Raw genomic sequence first — 20,417 nt, 5'->3', positions numbered from 1 at the left:
CACTGCCTCTGTCCTGAGCGCTGCCACTGCCTCTGTCCTGAGCGCTGCCACTGCTTCTGTCCAGAGCGCTGCTCTGCCTTTGCCTCTATCACTCTCTAAACAGTCAGAGCCATGTCATAAACGTTTCAAAAAAAAAGAAGGCGTTATTCCTCCTTTGATTATTCTATGTACATTCCGTTGGAGAAACGGTTTCCTCTTCCGCTGCGCTACGTCAATGAATCGATTTCACGAGTTCCGTGGTTTTCTTTTCGGGTTAATTTTCCAGACATTGGCTCTCTGTGGCACACACTTTTCATGGCACTAACTGCAGCTGTAGACCTGAGCATTGAAGCGTGCAGGCCATTCAGTAAGAAGCTAAGGAGGGGTATTCGAAATTGAAAAGAGAATGCCTTCACAAACTGCTTACTTCCTCCATTTTCATTGACTTTTAGATATTGAATCTTTTCTGCAAAACCATCCATTGGAAAACTTCTCGATTATATCCATTAAAGTTTTAAGCAGAACCTGAAGCGTAGATTTGAATTTGCGCTGATTTGTTATGTTAATATTGGAGATTTGTTTATTTTTTGGTATGCGCTCCTGAGCTGTTATTAGAAGAAATAGAGATGGAGATTGCAGTGCAGGCGTAGCCGAAGCCCTGTATTGGAATATTCGTGGTGAAAGAGTCCGTTGGCTTTGCAGCTAACGAAGACATCACGGAGGGCACTCTGGAGAGGAGCCAAGGGCGGGGGCCGAGCTTCGAAGGCCTTGAGGAGCCTCCTGACCTTGAGATTGAGCGCCGCATAGTGGTAACGATCCCCATCGAAGGTGTGCTCGGCATAGATTGCCCCGCTCTCCAAAAGCATCCGGGCTGCATCCAAATGCATGGCAAGACCCTAAATCTCTGCACTCGCCAACTACGATTTATTCTGCCTCCAGTCACACTTCTGCAACAGTTTGCTGTCTCACTTTCATTCATTGCTGTGCTCATCTCTGATTTGTGGATAGTGATAATCTACTCTAAATACGCGGTATATGTGATTTGAGTACTATTATACTTCCTTGTGGATCAAACAACTGTTTATTAGCATAGTTCATATGGATCTACTTTGAGAACACTGGTATCATGCTATGAATATAGTTATACGATCACTGCTCTGGTTGGTTATAATACTTCACTTTGAATATATGATGGCAAATGCATCTTGAAGGTTGGCTTCTTCATGGTATTTTTGAGCATTGTAGACTTTTTCATGGTATGCTGATGCTTTTATCTAACATTAGAGGGATTTGAAGAAAATATAATGCATAAAGTTGTAGCGTAAGGAAGAGATTTGAAATCCTTTGAGAATGCCTTTTTGAGTGCAATTTCACTGTATATCAGCAGAAGTTTTTTTATTATCAGCAGAAGTATTTTTTACAGAATGCATTCAATCATCTCTATGGTAGGAATAGTTCTCACTGGCAAGGAGAACTATCCTGAATGGTCCCAGATGATAAAACACACCCTCATCTTCAATGAGTTGTGGAAAGGAGTGTGTGTCGGAGAAGCAGACAATGACCCAATGCAGCCTACATCAGACAAAGAGCTCATCATTTGGGAAAACAAGAACAACAAAGCCTATGCATTAAACGCAGCATCTGTAAATGAAGAAGTAAGTCGCCATATTTCATCATATTCAACTTCCTTTGAAGCTTTACAAAAGCTGAAAGAACTCTATGACTCACATTCTGCACTTGAAGTTGTTCAGCTCATGATTAAACTCTTCACTCTTGAACTGAAAAATAATGATCCTCTTGCTCTTACATCTGAAGTAAAGTCTATAATGCATGATATCAAATCCACTAAGGTTGAGTTGGATATCCCTCTTATTGCTTTTCTCAAGGCACTCTATCCTGCTTACTCCAATTATCTTGAGTCTTTACAAGCAAATGGAAATCTTAAAGATATAACCTTTGACTCTCTTGTGAAAAAGTTTGCTGAAAGAGAGAAAGCCTTTGGAAAGAAGACAGTCCCTGAATCTTCTGAAGAGACTGTGTGCCTTGCTCATAAAGAAAAGCATCCTGCTCAAGATTCTACAAGAAGAGGTGGACAAAGAGGAAGAGGAAGATACCTCAGAGGCAGGGGGGGCAGACATTCTCAAGGAGAAAAGGCAGATGTGCATTGCATTCGCTGCAAACGAAATGGATCACATGATGCTTCTACATGCAAGCTACCATGGGACAAAATTGAGCAGAAAAGAAACCAACAGACAAAGGTAAAACTGATGATACAGACAAAGGTAAAGCACCTGAATCCGCTCACTATATTGAGGCACAATGTAACATTGGAGTAAATGAAGATTTGTTTAATGCTTCACTTGCTTCTTCGAAAAATGATTGGTTGCTTGATTCAGGAGCAACCTGTCATATGACTCATAGAAAAGATTTTTTTGAATATTTCATTGACAATGTTGATGGAGAAGTATACTTTGCAGATCAGTCAAAAATCAAGCCATCAGGGCTTGGCACAATCAGGCTTAAACTGCCTGGTCTTTCAGACTTTCTTCTGGATCATGTTCTATATCTCCCATAGCTCAAGAGAAACTTGCTGTCCTTGGTCCACATCTGCCAGCAAGGTCACTCCATTCATATGTTTGATGGTGAGCTTGAGGTAAGAAAAGCATCTGACCACTCACTTGTCATGAGGGGAATAGAAGAAGAAAGACTTCTCAAACTTCAAGGAACCTCTGCTCATGCACAACATTTCTCATATATTTCTCATCATGAAGAAGGTACACTTCCATCAAGTTTATTATGGCATGCTAGATTTGGACATTTAAACTATGACAGTCTCCGCTTATTGAAGAAAAATGGTGTTGCTGGTTTGCCTACAATTCCTAGGAAACATAAGCAATGTGATGCTTGCATTCTAGGAAAGCATAGCAAACAGTATTTTCATGATTCACATTCAAGAGCACATAGGAAGCTTGAACTCATTCATTCAGATTTATGTGGTCCAATGCCTGTTCCTTCTGCAAATGGAAATAAATATATCATGACATTTATTGATGATTACACCAGAATGTGTTGGGTTTATTTATTGAAGAACAAATCTGATGCCTTTCAAACATTCAAGAATTTTCATAAATGGATTGAAAATGATGCACAATCTCATATTGGGTCTATTTGCACTGATAATGGAAAAGAATATACATCAAATGAATTTGAAAACTATCTTCGCCAACATGGGATCAAACATCAAACAACTGTGCCTTATAATCCCCAACAGAATGGTGTAGCTGAAAGAATGAATAGAACAATCTTGAACATGGCACGATCCATGATTTTCTTCAAAAATGTAAAGATAATGTTTTGGGCTGATGCTGTTCTATGTGCTGCATATATAAAGAATAGATGTCCATCTAATGCTATAAGAAACAAGACTCCTTATGAGTTGTGGTATGGACATGTTCCTTCGGTAAAACATCTCAGGATCTTTGGTTCCACTTGTTATGCTTTGATACCAAAGGTACATAGAAACAAACTTGGTGCTAGAAGTCGTAAGTGTATCTTCCTGGGGTATTCAAACACCTCCAAAGCATACTGTCTCTATGATGAAGTAAATAAAAAGTTTGTTGTATCTAGAGATGTAATTTTTCTTGAATCATCCAAATCTGACAATGTTGTTGAGCGACAACTTGATCGCTTGGATAGATTCGCAAAAACGAAATCATTTCAAGAGTTTGATAATCAGATCCCACATCTTGAAGGGGGGATTCCTATACTAGAACAACATGTGGAATCTTCTTCTGAAGAACAATCTCCTCTGCATGAAACTCCAACAATGGATGATGCTTTAAGTGATGTAATTGATAGAATTGGGAGACTCAATCTTGATTCAGTCCCAACTCAATCAACAGAGCTGTTATAGACATTTTTGTGCCTTACAACATTGAGCACGAAATGTCCATAATCTAAGGGATCCAAAGTCCCTAAACATGTTGTTCCTACCCCTAGAGGAACAAGGCTAACAAACCACAACAATTCACAGAAGTTCTCCACCAAGAACTGCTAAAAAAGAAGTCAATTCAGGATCATTTCAGTGGCTCCACTAGCTGTTTGCGTTGAATGTCAAAGCCAACATTGGCTACCTGCGCTGAATGTCAAAGGCAACACTGGCTACCTGCGCTGAGCGAGAGTGGACATGTGGCAAGTTCATTTCTCAAGGTGTCAGAACCCAGGAAGCTTCCAAAATGACACTTGCCTCAAGGAATTCGACTGGTGATGAGTAAGAGGTTCCAAATCTCCAAGTGGAAGCAAGAACCTCCAAGTGGAATCAAGAACTGACAGAGGGAGAGGACACTAGTCAGATCTCAAGTTGACTCATCCTCTCTCCAAACATCTATATATGGATCTCTCCTCCATGAGATCTAGAGGCTGGAATTTTGTTATTGCAAAGAATTGCTGTTGGTTTGAGACTGGAACTATTGGGTGCTTAATGCTTTGAAGGGGGTGAAGATAGGAATTCCATTTGCTGGGAAGGAGATGCTGGATTGGAGCCCTCTGGGTTGTATCTCTTCCTGAACCTTGTTATTCATCAATAAAGCTATCTTGGTTTCTCCTATATACTGGTGTATTTTTGATGTATGATTGCATTAGTATGTTTAGTTTATTTCTAATCCTGAACTAGTTATGAATATGAATCCATGTCTTGTGTAGTGTTCTCTTCTTGCGATCTTGCAGAAACCTCTTGAAGCTGGGCGAGCGAGAAGGCAAGTGGTTGGGAACTCTCCAAGAGAAGAGAAGCCGGATCGAGGGACAAACGGAAGACACCGGTTAGTCCATCCATCTCTCTCTTCATTCTTAATTCATAAAGGAAGAATACTAGAATAGTTGTCTCTGTTTGTTGCTAAGGCACTGTCACACCTTAGGTGGATAGGATCGTCCTGCATAGGCATTTTTCCCCACAACAAATTGGCGACTCCGCTGGGGAGATCTGTTTAGTCATTTTATTTGTGTTTCTATCATTGTTTGCTTCATAGACTCAACAACAACAATCGAACTGCATCTGCTATTCTCAGATGCAAAGTAGACAGTTGCTGCTTTGATCCAATCACTGGATTTGTCTATGATCTGAAAAATGGATTCACAAATGATTTGATGATCCTTTGTGATAGATCTTAGTACTCCCTCAAAGCATCCCTTTGATTACACCTTGCTTGTTGCTTTTATTTGGCCTGAAACAGTAGATTAAATAACAATCTGTGACCCAGAACCAGTGAGAAACGAGAGTTTCTCCTTCAGTGCAGACCCAGTGAAGGGATTTTGCATTTCAACGCAGGTCCCGTGAAGGCTACTTGCGCTGAATGTCAAAACCCCTGTGTTGAGGTTGCGCTGAACCAGTTTGCCCTTGTGCAGCTGGGGTTCTCTGCTCTGTTTTGCCTTGTTTTGATCTCTGATTTTTGCAGCCTGTAACCAGCATAGGTACCAGTCTGATAACTCCTTTTCTCTGCTTAAATTACGCCTGCTTTTGTACAAAAAGATTGTAAGTGTTTTTATGTGTTTGTGGCATCATTTACAGTTTTCCTTTGCATGAGTGAAATAGTCATCCTGTAGCCTTTGATTCAGATCTGTTGATTGTGATCTTAGAAGAGAGTTCATTGGTTGTTTACAGTTGATTATACATTTGCTTTTGCTTATTGGTTTGAGTTTGTCTCTTTTAAGTGTCGAAACAAGTATTCATTTCGAAAATCGTTAAGTGTTGTAATCTCTTCTACCTTCTCTGATTTCGAAAAAGTAAACTTGTTTGTATTTCTCATTTAAAAGCAAATTCAAAGTTGTACAAAAAGCTTTCTTTGTAGGCATCAATACTAAGAAAGCGGAAAACAAACACCTGCATTGTGCATTTGCATCTTGATAGTTTGCATGTTTGATTTAGGAAAAGTGCATTAGAGTGTGCTGATTGCTCTTTGAGAAAAGATGGTGTCTTTCTTTTCCCTTAGTAGCTAGGATTTTCAAAGTTGAAAAGATATAAAGCTTGCTTATCATCTTTAGACTGCATTTAGGAATTGTATCATACATCTCGTGGTGAACCTTGAAAGGCAAACTTCTAAAAAGATCAACCTAAAATAAATTGAATGAACTTAACAACGCTTTGCAACATAACACACAACATAGAGGTCTAGGCTAGAGACGTGTTCCGGCGTCGTAAAGCCTGGTGACTGTCGATCTCGTGGATGGTGGGTGATTCCTCCTGAGGGACGACAGCGCCAGTACGGATTGTGCTCCCACGTACCGTCGCGTATATATTGGGAGACCCCTATAGGCATAAAACCTTTATCCTTAGGAAGCCGTGTCGGCCGCCCTACTGATCGCAATGCACTGAACACAGCATTCAGGAAGATCGACCGCCCGTACCCTAAAAAGTATTCTGCAGTTTTGCGAAAAGTTTGGCACACCCTCTGCCTAGAACTCCAGAGCAGTTCCTTTTGGCCTTTTTCAGACTCTATAACGGAAAAATTCCATCCGAGCATTTGTCACTTCGGGCTCCTTAAAACATCGAAGGAGACTAGAGTCATCTTTAGCTTTTTCTCGACTCTTTAAAAGTGAAAAAGCAAGTTGTGTCTAAAAGCGTCTAAAAAATTCATTTAATCCAGAAACACACTTTCCCCTTTCGTATTTTGGTTGATCGAGTAATCCGCAATCGTGGAAGAAAGTCAATTGAAACCCCGTCATTCGCGGAGGCTTACGAGTCAACCGTCTTTGTCTCCGGAATCGAAAACAGTACGGACAAAGCGAACTCGTTTAACCGGTTCGAAATCTCCTATCAAAGTTAGAACAAGTGTTCCAACGACATCTGAGATTCCGGTTACTCCAAACATTTCTGGAAACCCTGCTTCTATAGAAGAAGTTCGACAGCCACAAAGGGACAGTAACACTGATCCTAGTCTGGGAGCAAATACTTGTGTTACTGAACCAGTTCCATCTGTAACCGGTTCAGAGAGTCTTGCTCCTCGAAAAACTGTCGCTGTCGATTCAACCCCTTCTTCGGCACCAGAAATATTTTACGGACCTGACGGTATTCCTCTTCCACCTGGTTTGATTGCAATAGAGGAAATTGTAGAGGATCCGCAAGCAAGTACTCCAACACATTTTGGAGTCGGGGTCACTCTATTTCCCTCATCAAGAGTTAGTCTACCACAAGTGGAAGTTCCTGTAGAATCGCTAGGTAATCTCTTGGATAGACTCAAGATGTCTGAACAATCGTCAACATCTAGGACTGTGTCGAATGACACAGCGACAACGGAACCCCCTGCCGTCACTCCGACAATGTTTGCCGGCACACCATCTGTCCCGACTAGCTCACAACAACTAGAAGGAGTCCACCCAGGGACTATTTCGACAGTGTGGTCTGTTCCAGTTTGTTCCTCTGGAATAATATCCGGCAACTCTTATGTTGAGACTCGACAGATTGATCCATTTGGAGGTCAATTTGGGCAATCCAGTCCCCAAGGACAAACAATCCCCTTGAGTTCCAGATTGCTACCGTATGGGGGGCAGTATGCCCTTTCATTACCCCCTCGGGGAGGGTATCCATACGGGAGTTCACAACCGTATTCAGGTTATACTGGAGTTACATCAAGTGGTTGGGTACCTATGCTACCTCAACAACCAAGGGTTGTGTATTCTATGCAACAATGTGTACCTATGTCGAACATCCCGACCACACCGGTTATTGTGACAGTGTCGCAAGTTCAAACGTTGCCTGTTGTATGTCAACCTCAGATTTCTCAGGTTGTAATGCAACAGCCCCTTGACCCTGTGACTCAACCACAATCGCCTACCGGTGGGGCGACACAGGTCCAAACGGGTACAATTACCCCACACCTTGGTCCAACGGTTAGTATAGCGCAACAGAGCATGGATTCACAACCGTGGCTGGTGCAATACCAACAACCACAATTCCAGCAAGTGTACCAAGGTTCTGAGCAGCAGATCTTTGCGAACAGTGGACAACCATATATTCAAAACGGTCAAAACCAACCGCTTTACAGTGGTCAAGTCCACCAACCGTATTAGTCATACCAACATCAATTGCATTATGCTGGTATGCAAAGGCCAACTACTCAGGCAATTCCATCGTACCCTGGGTATGCTTCACCTAACCTGAATCAACAGTTACCATTCGTGGCAACTTTAGAGTTACCCGATTTACACCGGTTAACAAACGATCCAATTGCTTACGCCCCTTGGTGGCCAGCGATTCCTCACAAACTTCCTTCAGACATTCCTAAATTTAATGGAAATCCGGGTGAAGATCCATCGAATCACGTGATGACCTTTCATCTATGGTGTTCATCAAACACCTTAAACGATGATTCGATAAGGCTTCGCCTCTTTCAGAGGACGTTAACGGGTCCAGCGGCTAAATGGTATATTGAATTACCTAGAGCCTCATTCGACAATTTCAGCTCCCTAGCCACGACTTTCTTAACCCATTTTCAACTACCGATAAGGTATGAAACGGGAATGGAAATCTTAACCAACTTCAAGCAGACAACAACCACTCACATATCTGATCATATACATGAGTGGCGTCGTCGTCGTAGGATGGTAAAAACGTACGTTCCCGATTAGTTATTAGCTGAATGGTTTATCAAGTCGTTACTTCCTGCCATAACAAAATATGTGGCCAAGGGAGGAGTCGTAACGAAGGAGCAAGTTATTGCTCGTGCACAATATCTAGACTTAATCTACACTCAGTCTGGCACGCTCTACGACAAAATACCTGATGCCCCTAGACCGGAATTCTCAATTCCTCCTCCTCCTAAATCAAATAGTGACTCTCATGCCGGCGATGGTGTGATTGGCACGGCAAACGCGAAATCGACAAAGGCTTCGTCTAAGAAAGCCTGTAAGAATTCAGATCAAAATGAAAAAGAAGAGATTCTTGCTTCGGAAGTAAATGCCGTATCAGCAGATAAAGGCAAAGAAACCAATCAACCAGGAAGCAAGAAGAAGCAAAACAAAGGGAAGAAGAAGAAACAGGGCGAGTCATCACCTGAAAAAACTTCTTCAAACCCTCCTGGAAATAGGAAACTAAAATATCCATGTCAAATATGTGATGAGGATCATCGGACAGTCGATTGTCCATACAGAGCTGAGCTTAGAAGGTTCTTCAAAAGTTCGCAAACCTCAGCTGTGTTAACTGATCCATTTCCCAATCCAGGTCAAAATCTGGTTGATAGTGGAAATGCTTCCCCGTCACAAGTGCTCATGTTGTCGGTTTCAAAACAGTAGAATGATGCTTTGATTTCGACAAGGAACAAAGATTACGGGAATCCGCACCTGTTGAACGGCAAGGATAAAGATCAACCAAGCAGTTCGACAACAACTTCGACAGAAGTTGTACCGCCCATCATTCCTGAATTAACGATAAAACCACCAAAGGGAGTAGTACACAAGTCGACATTTAATCCTCACGCCAGAGCGGCGCAACATTATAACATAGTGGAAGATTTGGCCCAATCGCCATCCGCTATGTCGACTCTTGAAGTACTACAAAATTTTCCATCCCAAAGGCAGGCTTTGTTATCGGCTATTGGTGGGGTTGATCCTAAGGATTCCAATCTTGTATCCTTCGACCACAAAGGATACGATCCTCAGTTACCAGCTCAACTAGCTTTCCTTATTCAAGTGAAAGCCCTCAACAAAACTGTTCACTGAACAATCATTGATGAGGGGGCATCTACATGTATTATGTCGATGAGTTGCTGGAAAACCTTAGGATCTCCGACCTTGTCGCGATCTTCGAAGACATTGAAAGCATTCGACGAAAGGACCTATACCCCGTGCGGTATCCTTAATAACTTGAAGGTTGAACTAGGAGGAAAAACAGTAGAAATAGATGTTGACGTCATCGATGGAAATTTTGACTACAACATCCTACTGGGAAGACCGTGGATATATGCCATGGCAGCTGTAGTGTCGACTTATTTTAGGAAGATCGCATTCCCTTTTCAAGGAGGGATTACGATCGTCGACCAACAAGACTTCCTCCCTAATGGTTCACAAGTTACAGGAAGCATTCCCATGATCCATGGAAGCAACCATTCGCTTCAAGACATCAGAGTAGGCCTACTGAAAGACCGCACATTAATGGGAACTTTCGCACTTCCACCTCCAATCTATATAGGAGAAGTAGCGTTGGTAGGAGCCTGCAACATGATATCTTCCACGAAGTTCTCAGAAGACGATATCGACATGGATCATGCAATGGTTTTGCCCCCAAACCCTATAGAAATATTGTAGCAATCAATGTTTTGGGCATGGGAGGCGAACCCAAATCAACGCTCATCAAGCGTTTGGGTAGATAGGTTTAGAGAATATGGTACCCCATTAGATCCTTGGTCGAAAGTGCATGGGACTGACGAAGGAGTTCTACAATCAATGTTGATTGAGGGGGCACCATGGAATGATTGCCACCATCGTTCCCTTCTTCCAGAATATGAAGAAGATACTCAGCATGACCTTTATCACCCTTCAGTTTTTGAATTCCTATCAAACACTGTAAACACGGTGGATTCCGAGCGAAACTTATCCAATATTGAAGAGACTATAGCCATAAATATCTCGACTAAAACAGATGTTGTAGAGAATATTTATGTCGGCAAAGGATGTTCTCCTTCAGAACTGGAAATATATAATGCTCTTTTTCGCGAGTTCAGAGATGTCTTTGCTTGGTCATATGATGAAATGCCAGGCATTGACTCGAGTATCGTTGAACACGAAATTAAGATGTATCCAGATGTCAAACCAGTAAGACAATGGCTTCGGCAGGTGCACCCCAAGAAAGCCGCTGCCATTAAAGCGGAAGTTGTAAAGCTCCTCCATGCTGGTTTCATCTACCCGGTTCCTCTAACCGATTGTGTATCGAATATCGTCCTTGTTATGAAGAAACAAGGGACAATTAGAGTGTGTGTCGATTATAGGGATGTAAACCAAGCTTGTCCGAAGGACAACTACCCTACACCCTTCATCGACCAGATAATTGATGAATGTGTCGGATGTGAAATCTTTTCATTCATGGATGGATTTTCCGGGTATAATCAAATAAATATCCGCCCACAGGACCAGTCAAAGACTGCATTCATCTGTCCGTGGGGCACATTCGCTTATCGAAAATTACCCTTTGGTTTAAAGAACGCAGGGGCGACGTTTCAGAGGGCAATGAATTATGCCTTCCATGACATCAAGAACATCATTCAACCATATCTCGATGACCTTCCGGCTCATTCGCGAAAGCGGACTGATCATCCGCAGCATTTAAGAGAGATTTTTCTACGTTGCCGACACTACAAGATAAGACTCAATCCGGTCGTTTACTTGGCTTTGTGGTCTCTAAGGATGGGATTCGTCTCGACCCTTGCAAGGTTCAGGCAATCATTAATTTGCCTCCACCTTCAAATTTGCTTCAGATTCAGAAACTCCAAGGGAAAGCAAACTTTCTGAGGAGGTTCATTCCAAATTACGCAGAACTTGCTAAAGGTTATACTCGTCTTTTGAAAAAGGATGTACCTTTTGTCTGGGATCAGGTGGCGCAAGCTTCCTTTGATGCTCTGAAAGATTCTCTAGTAAAAGCATCATTAATGTATGCCCCAGACTATCAAAGAGATTTTAACCTGTATCTGGCTACAACAGATACGACCATTGCGATGGTATTAGTTAAAGAAGTCGATGGAATTGAACATCCTATATATTATTTGAGTAAAAACTTAAATGATACAGAAAGAAAATATTCTTACGTTGAAAAGCTAGCACTCGTTGCTGTTCAAGCGATACAAAGATTTCGACATTATGTCCTCTTTCGGAAAACTACCATTCTATCAGATTGCAACCCCATGACTTATATATTGTCGCGACAGTTGCTGGGGGGAAAATATTCAAAATGGATAGCGATCCTTCAAGAGTTTGATCTGGAATTTGTAAAATCCAAATCAAAGAAAGCTTTAGTCTTCGCAGAATTATTGTGCGATCTCCCATCGTCGTCCAACGATGAAACATCCGAAGAATCAATCGTGGACGAAAGTTTGTTTCTGATATCTACAAGCAATGAGTGGTATGGAGATATAATCATTTATCTCCAAACCCAAAAATTCAGGCCTGACACCTCTCACTCAGAACAGAAACGTATACGATACCAAGCGAAAGACTACATGATCGTCGGTGATACGCTTTATCGTCGTGGTATCGATACAGTTCTAAGGAGGTGCCTCACCCATGAAGAGGCCGAAAAAGCCCTGAATGAGTGTCATTCAGGCGCGTGTGGGGGGCATCAATCTGGATATGCTACAACACAAAAAATCTTACGAGCAGGATACTTCTGGCCAACAATGTTCAAAGATTGCATAACCGCAGTCAGAAGTTGCCATGCTTGTCAAATTTTTGATAGCAAAACCAGAAGACCACCCACACCTTTACAGCCAATAGTTGCTGTTGGGCCTTTCGCCAAATGGGGCATCGATTTCATGACATGTAACCCCACCTTGACTGGGGGGCATGGGTATATTATAGTCACCGTTGACTATTTTACCAAATGGGCCGAGGCGATGCCTACATTAGATAGCATTGGTGAAACAACTGCCCTTTTCTTTTTCAATCATGTAGTCGCCAGGTTCAGCGTACCACAGGCTATAGTTACAGATCATGAATCGCATTTTCGAAATCACATGATGGTTGAATTAGCTGCCAAGCTAGGGCTATCTCACGACAGCTCTACCCCGTATTATCCGCAAGCCAACGGACAAGTTGAAGCAATCAACAAGGTCCTGAAGCGTATGTTGCAAAGGATGATCGGGGTTCACAAAAGAAGGTGGCACCTAATCCTGTACTCAGCCTTATGGGCTTACCGAACATCGGTAAGGAATGCGACCGGGTTCACACCTTTCCAACTGGTGTATGGCCTGGAAGCAGTCTTGCCAATCCAGTGTGAAATTTCGTCTCTTAAACTCGCAATTGATCTCCTCCCCGGAACTTCAGAAGAAGAGGCCCGTTTCTTGGAATTAATCCAATTGGATGAAACCCGTCGTGATGCCGCTTTGGCTAACGAAGCCCATAAGAAACGAGTCAAGGTGCAGTTCGATAAAAATGTCAAACCCCGTGTCTTCTCGGAAGGTGACTTGGTCTTACTTTATGACCAAGAATCCGATAAATTGGGAGCAGGTAAATTTAATTCTTTATGGATGGGCCCCTATATTGTTAAACGAGTGTTAGCAAAAGGAGCCTACGAGTTAATGGATTATGACGGAATTCCACTGGCACAACCCCGTAATGGGTTGTACCTCAAGCGTTAGTATGCTTAAATAGTAACCTGTATGCTTTTGTTGTATTTTGTTTTCGCTAAAGTGTTTGTTTTGGTCGAGTAATCCACCTTTTTACATTCATTGCAGATGTCAAACCTTCTGGAGACATGTGTTGGATATGCCGACGGAGCGAGTCGTAGTTCGCGGAACCTGTCCTCCGCAGCCTGGGCCATTTTTGATCCAAGCGGTGAGTTAGTAAGTTTCAGAGGTGTATGTATCGGGCAATCAACGAATAACATCGCTGAGTATAGCGCGTTGATAGAACTACTCTCTGATGCCATCACCCATGGTATACGCCGACTAATCGTCAGGCTAGACTCACAACTCATAATACTACAACTCGATGGTATATATTCCGTCCGCAACCCAGCTATTTATCGCATGTTCCTAATGGTTAAAATTTTGGAAAGACAGTTTGATTTAATTCAATACCAACATATTTCCAAAAACTTAAACACATTAACCGACTCATTAGCAAACTATGTGTTAGATAGACATTTGCGACATTTATAAAAAGAGCCACATCATTAATGTTGTACATATGGATCATATAACTCAACCAAAATAAACCCCGAAAATCAAAATATATATATATAAGCTGTTTATCATTTCTACATAATGTTCTGTAACCAAGACAAAAAATCGGTCGCATGACCCAAAAACTCAAAATGCTAGGGGGCACCCTAGTCTAGTGATGCTCATGATAGCACATCACGACCTGTGCAATCATGCGTAAGAGACGAGTCCATCGTCTAGGCACACCAGTAGTATGTCGCTGCAACTGTAAAGGTAACTCATCAATCCTCACATCGGGAATGCCGAGAGTAAGGCTCTCAACCTGCTCCTGAACAGCTGTAAGGGTCTCGGCCACATCAAGGTCGCGGAGGATAACCCTCCCAGTAGTCTCCCCTGCTGGGGCAACAACTGGCGCTCTTGGGCGAACTGCTGGACGAACAGGACCAACATCTGCGTGCACACATAAGTTTAATTAAAGTCTTGATAGAATGAAGCACAAGGACATTATAAATAAAAACAGTAAACAGTGATATGGTCGAAGATTTTACCAATAGCACCCCACTGTTCGCCATCCGGCAATACCAAGTCCGGATCACCTTGGAAATCCATACCAACATATGGATACTCGGAATAGACCATCTCCTGACGCTCGAACCACCTGAAGAAGGTATCAGTGAAAGAAATCTGAGATTGACCAACATGCCTAGACATGTGATCAACCCATCTCTGCATGCGTGTCTCGGTAGGAGAAGGCAAGTCGAGAGCAATATACTGAGGCTGCATCAGTGGTATTTTCTCCAAGGCAAAGGCAGTCAGAATAGAACCAAATCCAAAGTTATTCAGCTTCCCGTCCTTTACCTTGTTCAACTGACTTTTCATCTGAAGAAGTAATGCATCACACCAGTTGAATATTTTCGGTTGGAGACACTCCAAGGCGTGCTGCACATAAGATCTGTTGGCAACATGAAGAGATGCGCTACCGGCCATCCTACCAATAGTATATAGAATGGACCTGAGATATCTGTCAGCAATCTCACGGATAACGACCTTGCCGTCTCTGCTCGGCTGAGATCCTTCCCTGCAATACTGGCGGACATAATCTCTCACAGAGTCATTCCCTCGGGACGAACCTGACAAAGAAATCGGAGCACCCCGCCTCGACAAGCCAGTCAAGAAGTAAATGTCTACTACGGTCAGGGGGATAGATTTGCCCCTAATTTGAAATACTTGGTTGATAGGATCCCAAGCATCAAGCATATACTGCAGTAAGGAGATCTGTGCTCTCATACTAGAGATACGGAAGAACTTCAGCAGGCCACAGTTCCGCAGTGCGTTCACCGTGACAGGGTCATGGAGGGCAATCATGTCCTCTTCTTCATGTTCTCGTTCTCGCCATGTAAGGGTCATTTTGCTCAAAAGTCCCTGCAAAACAAACAAGAGAAAGAGTAAGATCCTGGATTTGATGAGAAACTGGAAAAATTTTCATCAAAAACTGTGCAACAGAACTGTTTTTCTATGCCCAACGCAACTGGCTAGTGTTCCACCTGCGTTGAAGGTCAAACTGCCTTCATGCAACTTGACATTCAACGCAGGTTTCGAGTGAACTAACTGCGCTGATGGCAGAGCGCCCTAGAAAAACCCCAGGGGCTCATGGGGACAGGAAAACAGGCACAGAATGGGAAAAGGAAACCATGAAAAGAAAGAGCTAGGGTTTAGCTCCTACCTGGTCCAGATGGCGCCGAAAATCGTCCGCAGAATCTCCTGGAATCAGCTGATGAAAATCAAGGGGGAAGAGGCACCTCCAAAGCTCCAACAAACCAAGTTCGAATGAAATGGTAAAATGAGAGGTAAAAACACCTTTTAATTGCTTTTTACGTAGTTCAAAGCGAAATATTAGGGTTCTAATCTCATTTTCAAGCAAATGTTATTCATTTCTAACTAGTTTGATGCAGCAATTGAGGATACAGTACTATCTTTGAAAAGGGCAAAGCTAGTTATGGTAAAAAATAAAAAATTTGACCATATGATATCGAGTAGTTTTAGCACACAGTTCATGCTCGTTAAAAAATAAACGCAAGATCCGAGCAGTTTTAACGCAGACTTCATGCTCGTTAAAAAATATACATAAGCAATGAGCAAGTGTTTCCACCAGCGTTTAAGCTCATTTTAAAATAAAAAATGAACCTACCTGGTAAATAACCACTGTGAATGTAACCTTATCAGCCATTAAAGCCTTGGTCGTGTTTGCGCCGTCACCTCCACTTTTCACTTGGCCGATCGTTCACCTCCATATGTTTGTTTACCCATTTTGAGGAACAGCTGCGAGGAGTGATTTCACTAGCCATCCTTGTGACACTGCCGTGATTGGAAAATTCCAACCTGTACCTGGAATCAGCTGCTAACCCTGTTTATCACTCGTTCCTCAAAAGACGAGTCTTCTTTAAGCTCTTTTCATCTGACTCGTAAAATATGAAAAGATTGCCGAGTTTTAGCCTTCCAGCTCGTTAAAGCGACCGGAAGAGCTATCCCTCCTCTAGATTTTAATCTTTTTGGACCTGAGGGATTATTGCACAAAAAGATCGAGCGCTTGTTTTGTTCGGCTCGTTAAAACTATCGAAAACTCATCCCTTCTGTATTGTTTTATACTTTTTTTGGACTCAAGGGATTAGATGACGAAAAAGGACTTTTGGAGTTAACTTTATGTACCTTTTCAGACTCTCTAAAAATGAAAAGGACCGAGTTATCCTTGTCGTTAGACTCATTAAAATCATTAAATAGCGACAAACTTGTCTTTAGACGAGAACGAGTTTCACTATCGCTAGGCTCGTTAAAACATAGCGATGGGCTTGCCCGAAGGGCAGGTTATAGAACAAGCATATGTTATCCTCCTCAAGCTTGACAAAAATAAAGAGGTACTGGTTAGCAATGACTGGGGAAAAATTGGGAGAAACTAAAGAAAACTTTGATGGTAGCAGGTCGCTCTTGAACATGACACTTTTCCTCCGTACCACAATCGGGTTGGGTTGTTTCATTCACCGGTCACATCCATGGTCTCGCCATACCATCCATATTTGGGGTAATGCTACCGATCCATCGCATCAGTGTCGCCATATGTTCAAGAGAAGTCGTTTAGAAAAGTAAACCATGTCCCATCCACTGCCATACATTATCCTTCATCCTTTCATGACCGCCACCCTGAATCATATGTCACAGATCGTTTTCACCTCCATTAAAATCATTAGCTCCGTTCCGTGTCACTGATGTGGGATTCATTAAGGCCCTCCTTTGACGGATCGCTTCTTGTCGACATCAGCTCATTATCCAAGAAGTTGATCTAGGAACAACCCCTTCAGTACTTTGAAGCTTGCATGCCTCAATGGCAAGTTTCTCACTTCCGGCGACAGGTATACGTCAATGACCTTCGACCGAAAGATTTTGCGTGGTGTTCGACACCAAGTACTTTATTCACACCACGTGAATTGTACTGCAGTACCTTGAGGGTCATTATCATTATCGGTGATTCCTCTCGCGCTTGTTAACGGTTTACATCATTGACCGGTAATCAAGCGATGTCTTTTCATGTTCGACTTCAGAACAATTCTCACATGGATCGACTTGTACTTAGAGTGAAGATCGAACGAGTTTGAAGACCCCGGATCTAGTTTCATCCATCTGGGCTGCGATATATATTCAGGAAAAATAAAGACATTGACATGTACATCATTGCAGCAGATAATCATCCTACTCAAAAGGATGATAATTTCATCAAAATTATCAGTCTACCATTAGACGATTGTCTGTTCTATGTACAGAAAAATGAATTTATAAAGCTGAGCATGGGAATGCCCGCCTCAGCTAGATCATTAAAGTAGTATGAAAAATAATGTATTGTATTGTATCTTATTACAGGTCTCCTCCCAGCATTGGATGAACTTCGTATCCCCCTGATAAAGCATTTCACCCGATAAACGGCCTCATACTTTAGGGGGCAATTGTTATAGACATTTTTGTGCCTTACAGCATTGAGCACGAAATGTCCATAATCTAAGGGATCCAAAGTCCCTAAAAATGTTGTTCCTACCCCTAGAGGAACAAGGCTAACAAACCACAGCAATTCACAGAAGTTCTCCACCAAGAACTGCTCAAAAACAAGTCAATTCAGGATCATTTCAGTGGCTCCACTAGCTGTTTGCGCTGAATGTCAAAGCCAACACTGGCTACCTGCGCTGAATGTCAAAGGCAACACTGGCTACCTGCGCTGAGCGAGAGTGGACATGTGGCAAGTTCATTTCTCAAGGTGTCAGAACCCAGGAAGCTTCCAAAATGACACTTGCCTCAGGGAATTCGACTGGTGATGAGTAAGAGGTTCCAAATCTCCAAGTGGAAGCAAGAACCTCCAAGTGGAATCAAGAACTGACAGAGGGAGAGGACACTAGTCAGATATCAAGCTGACTCATCCTCTCTCCAAACATCTATATATGGATCTCTCCTCCATGAGATCTAGAGGCTGGAATTTTGTTATTGCAAAGAATTGCTGTTGGTTTGAGACTGGAACTATTGGGTGCTTAATGCTTTGAAGGGGGTGAAGATAGGAATTCCATTTGCTGGGAAGGAGATGCTGGATTGGAGCCCTCTAGGTTGTATCTCTTCCTGAACCTTGTTATTCATCAATAAAGCTATCTTGGTTTCTCCTATATACTGGTGCATTTTTGATGTATGATTGCATTAGTATGTTTAGTTTATTTCTAATCCTGAACTAGTTATGAATATGAATCCATGTCTTGTGTAGTGTTCTCTTCTTGCGATCTTGCAGAAACCTCTTGAAGCTGGGCGAGCGAGAAGGCAAGTGGCTGGGAACTCTCCAAGAGAAGAGAAGCCGGATCGAGGTACAAATGGAAGACACCGGTTAGTCCATCCATCTCTCTCTTCATTCTTAATTCATAAAGGAAGAATACTAGAATAGCTGTCTCTGTTTGTTGCTAAGGCACTGTCACACCTTAGGTGGATAGGATCGTCCTGCATAGGCATTTTTCCCCACAACAAGAGCAGCCTGGACCATCTCAGAAAGGTCCCCCAAAGTGGCTGACAAAGACACTTGAAAGTGTTCATCCTGATGAAATTGGAAAAACAGGAACCAAAAATTCAAACCGACAAAATGGAGGTGATGTAGATGACTCTAATTCACCTGTTGATATGGATGTTACTTATGATTGTGAACTGAACTTGTCTACAGATTTTGAACCAACTTCCTTCAAAGAAGTTGCTTCTCATGATGAATGGAAAGAAGTGATGCAAAAGGAGTATGATGCTCTCATAAAGAATGGCACTTGGAAGCTGGTTGATCCTCCATTTGGAACCAAACCAATTGGCTGCAAGTGGGTCTACAAGAACAAGTACAAAGCTGATGGCTCACTTGACAAGCACAAAGCTAGGCTTGTGGAGAAAAGTTTTTGCATAGAAGGAAGGGGTCGATTATGAGGAAACTTTTGCCCCCACAACAAAATGGGCCACCATCGGACACTCTTTGCACTAGCAGCTCAGAACGGTTGGAAAGTCCATCAAATGGATGTAAAAACTGCATTCTTGAATGGAGATCTAAAAGAGAATGTTTTTATGTCCCAACCTGAAGGATTTGCTGTGAAATGACATGAACATAAAGTATGCAAACTTGTGAAGTCCTTGTATGGCCTCAAACAAGCACCGCGAGCCTGGTATGAAAAACTAACTGAGCATCTTCTGAAACTCAACTTCAATCATTTTGATCTTGATGATGCAACTTTATTTGTCAAGAAAGTTGGCAAAATAGTTGTGTATCTTGTGGTATATGTAGATGATCTTTTAATGACAGGGAACAATGAAAGCTACATTGCATCCATAAAGAAGGAATTGGGGAAAAGTTTTGAAATGACTGATTTGGGCTATGTTCATTACTATCTTGGCATTGAAGTAACCCAACATCCAAAATCCATATTTCTTTCTCAAAAGAAATACATTGGAGATTTGTTAAACAGATTTGGCATGACAGAGTGCAATCCTCTTTCTACTCCAATGGAACAAAACTTAAAGCTCACATCTGTTGAAGGAAAGGAATTTGAGGATGCAACAAAGTATAAACAGCTTGTAGGAAGTCTCATCTACCACACTACTACCAGACCAGACATTTCATTTACTGTTGGAATCCTCTCCAGGTTCATGCAAAAGCCTTGTGAGGGACATTGGTCTGCTGCAAAAAGAGTTCTAAGGTACTTGAAGGGAACTCAAGACCTCGGAATCAAGTATACACAGGTGCACAACTTCAGCTTGATTGGATACTCTGATTTAGACTTCGATGGAGACAAAGAAACTGGGGTATCTACTTCAGGATATGCTATGAGTCTTGGATCAAGAGCTGTCTCTTGGAGATCACGCAAACAATCAGTTCCAGCAGATTCCACAACAGAAGCAGAATACGTGGCAGCAGCAGAAGCAACAAAAGAAATTGTGTGGCTCAGGAAAATTCTTGAAGATTTGCAAGTAAAACAAGTACAATCAACTCCACTCATGATTGATAACACCTCTGCAATAAAGTTGGCCAAGAAT

Source organism: Pinus tabuliformis, chromosome Q (genome assembly GCF_031772625.1).
Source record: "Pinus tabuliformis cultivar Carrire ecotype Pingquan chromosome Q, CPIR1, whole genome shotgun sequence".
NCBI lineage: Eukaryota > Viridiplantae > Streptophyta > Pinopsida > Pinales > Pinaceae > Pinus > Pinus tabuliformis.
This window is presented reverse-complemented; position numbering follows the sequence as displayed.